Genomic DNA, 3,077 nt, shown 5'->3' on the forward strand with positions numbered 1-3,077 from the left:
TTGGTGAATGGTAAATGGAGTGATAGTGGTGAAGAAATGGAATCATGGAAGTGAATATGTAGCCCCCCCCCCCCCAACTGAATTGGTGGCATGTCCTCATACAACTTGACATGGCTCATGAAAGGAAATGTAGCATGGTGAGGGAATTTTCCAAAATATTCAAGTTAGCATATAAGGAATTGCATGATTAAAGATTAGAAAACAACGTACCTCTACTTGTCCAAGAATGATGAACTATGCAATAGGAATGTAGCTACTGCTACTACTGGATCAGGAAAATGTGACTGATGTTGTTGTAACTGGATCCTAGGAAATGAAGGAATTTGAACTGCTGATGCTGAATCATGGAAGAGATAAACGTTGAAAGTGGAACAATGGTACTCTCATAGATCAGAATTCATGTTGCTGTAACTGCTGAGAGAGTCATGAAAAAGTGTATAGTCTTCACCTGCTACTAAACTTCTTGGTACAATTCTAATCATGTGAAAGAATGTGTTGATGTCGAGCATGAAAAGAAATCATTGGATTACCGGCCATTGATGAATGTCGTTAACCAATGCGAGGCAACTCACCATTGATGTCAATGAGTGCCAAGGTACCCGGGTACATCTTGCGAAATGTGAATAAAGGGGTTGACGTCGAGCCATTTGCAAGATCTGACGATCAAGGGACATTGATGTATTCCCAAGATTTTCAGCGAGAGAACTTTCCATTGAGGCATGCAAGTCTCAAGGTACCCAAAATGAACTCTAGTCTATTTCCCAGATAAAGTGCTGATGTCGATGGGGCAAGACTTGTTGAAAGGTGGGCCTTAAGGAATCCCACATCAGTCAACGCGAGTTTGTACTAAAAGATTTGGTAGGACTATAAATGGAAAGAACTCACGGACAAGCAGTGTGGATCAGCATGGCGGGGAAAACAAGGCAATGTAATCATGGAAAGGGAATGAGTCTTATTCAAAAGGAAAACTAGAAGGAAAAAATAAACTGAAAAGGATAAAGGAATGTATGCGATTCAGAAAAATAGGCGTGCATGAAGTCGTGAAAGATAAGGTAATGGAAGATGGCTGCAACATAAGGATGGTCTAGGCGTGAGTAGTCATGATGCAAAAGGATTTTTGTGTAGTGGAAAATGTCATGATATGTGCAGTGAAGAATTAGTTCCTTCAAGCGTCCAATGATGCATGTTTCATTGTGATTTCGAAAAATCACTTTTGCATTAGATTGTCTTCACTCTGAAAAACTTAGCACCATTCCTGCATAAAAATTGTCACCTTTGTGTGCCATCTCCATTGATCATTCCTGTATGAAGTGACTCAAAAACAAATTAGCTCATTTTCAAGAATTTATGAAATGTCCATTTTTTTTTAATTATTTTTCAAAGTTACACTAATTGTGGATGAAAAGGGTGTCGCATCGTAATGTTGAGCTTTCTGCATAAGCTTCTCGTTGATCTACACATAACACCAATCTCATTTCAATTGTTAGTATATGCATCCTAACTCTTGCCCACAAATTCATTTTAAAATAAATGATAAAATCCAACATACTTTTATTTCCCCCCAATCTAGAAATATTGCATGTCCCCATGCAATGTACTCATTGATTGTGCAATACTTTACTTTTATTTCCCCTCAATCTAGAAATATTGCATGTCCCCATGCAATGTACTCATTGATTGTGCAATACTTTTTCAAAATGTTTTTATTGGTTTGCACAAAAATTGACTTTGAAAAGGCTTTTGTATTTCTTAGGGAACAAGTATTATGAATGAATGAGGGCAATTTTATTTTATTTTTTATTTTTTTATTTTACTTTTTATTTTTTTATTTTTTTTTATGCAAACAAGCTTATATAAATCTGTGACCCTTAAGAGGTACACAAACTACCATATCCTACTTCCTGAACTTTTCAAAATTTATGCAAAAACACAAAACATGAAAAGTGAAGACAGAATTTAATTTTCTGTTGCAGTGTTATTTAACCTTTTTTCCCCATATTCAGACTTTTTGAGACTGCTTGCATCAAGAAACCAACCTAGTTATGTGAATTTGGATTAGCTTGGAATGGAAGACAAAATGGCAGGTAATTCCACCGAAAAATTACAATTTAGAAAAGTGATGAGCATAAGATTCAAACAATGTCCACAACCACCAAGCATCACACATGCCAAGGATCACCAGTAAGGTGACAAAACTCAAATGCAAGGAAGGATTAAACAAATGATTATTTTAGAAGTGATCTTGCTAAATGTTCCCGTGCAGATGCAAGTGCTTGAGATATAGTCTGCTCAGATAGGGGTGTGCCTCCACCATCAGCACCATGGGTCACCACTTTTCCAGCAATTACACTTGCTTCAGTCTCCAGAATTATTCCCCCATCAACGATCTTGTCAAGACAAAGAAGGATGAGATCTAAATTCTCAAGAGCTGTTCTTTTCTCCACATTGATCCTGAGAAGAAGTGCAACCGCATCAAAGAAGCCTTGAAGAACTGTGGCCAAAATAAGCTCATTCTCATCATCACCACCAGTGACATAGAAATATAGATCAGAGATGAACTTATAGACGACAACAAATCTATCGAACATGCCAATTTCCACTTCTGCTTAGGCATTTGTCTTCTGAGTTTTTGAAAAAACAGATTTTTCAAAAGCTAGCTTTGAAGCAAGGGTTGGCCAATCATCAGAATAGTACTTAACTGCAACCCGTTTTCCCTCTGAATCTAGAAGCAAAATGTTCTTGATCAAAGGACAAGATTCCATTTTCTGCGTTTCAAAGATCGGGGAGACGCCAATGCAAGGATTGAGGATTCAAGGCCTGGCGGTTCAGACAAATTACCCAAAAGCATTTCCAATTGCATCCCTCTGCCTTCTACGCCCAGATCATACTTTCAATTATGTATCAAATCTGTGCATGCAGAGAAATCGGGAGTTAGTTGCTGAAATCTGGCTAAACTTCCGCCTCCATTCTTGGATTAATAACTGCAAAATCGAATTGTTATCTCCTCCTCACTTCGTGGAAAAAAAGCTTGATTTTCTCATAAAGCCCGATTTTCTTATGGATTTTTGCATATTTTG

General features: G+C 37.6%; 1 pseudogene; it reads right to left on the reverse strand.

Annotated features, from left to right (window-relative positions):
• Positions 1-2,015: 2,015 nt before the first annotated feature.
• Positions 2,016-2,838, reverse strand: LOC149259047 (coatomer subunit zeta-2 pseudogene; annotated as a pseudogene).
• Positions 2,839-3,077: the final 239 nt, after the last annotated feature.

Source organism: Pinus tabuliformis, chromosome 6 (genome assembly GCF_031772625.1).
Source record: "Pinus tabuliformis cultivar Carrire ecotype Pingquan chromosome 6, CPIR1, whole genome shotgun sequence".
Lineage (NCBI taxonomy): Eukaryota > Viridiplantae > Streptophyta > Pinopsida > Pinales > Pinaceae > Pinus > Pinus tabuliformis.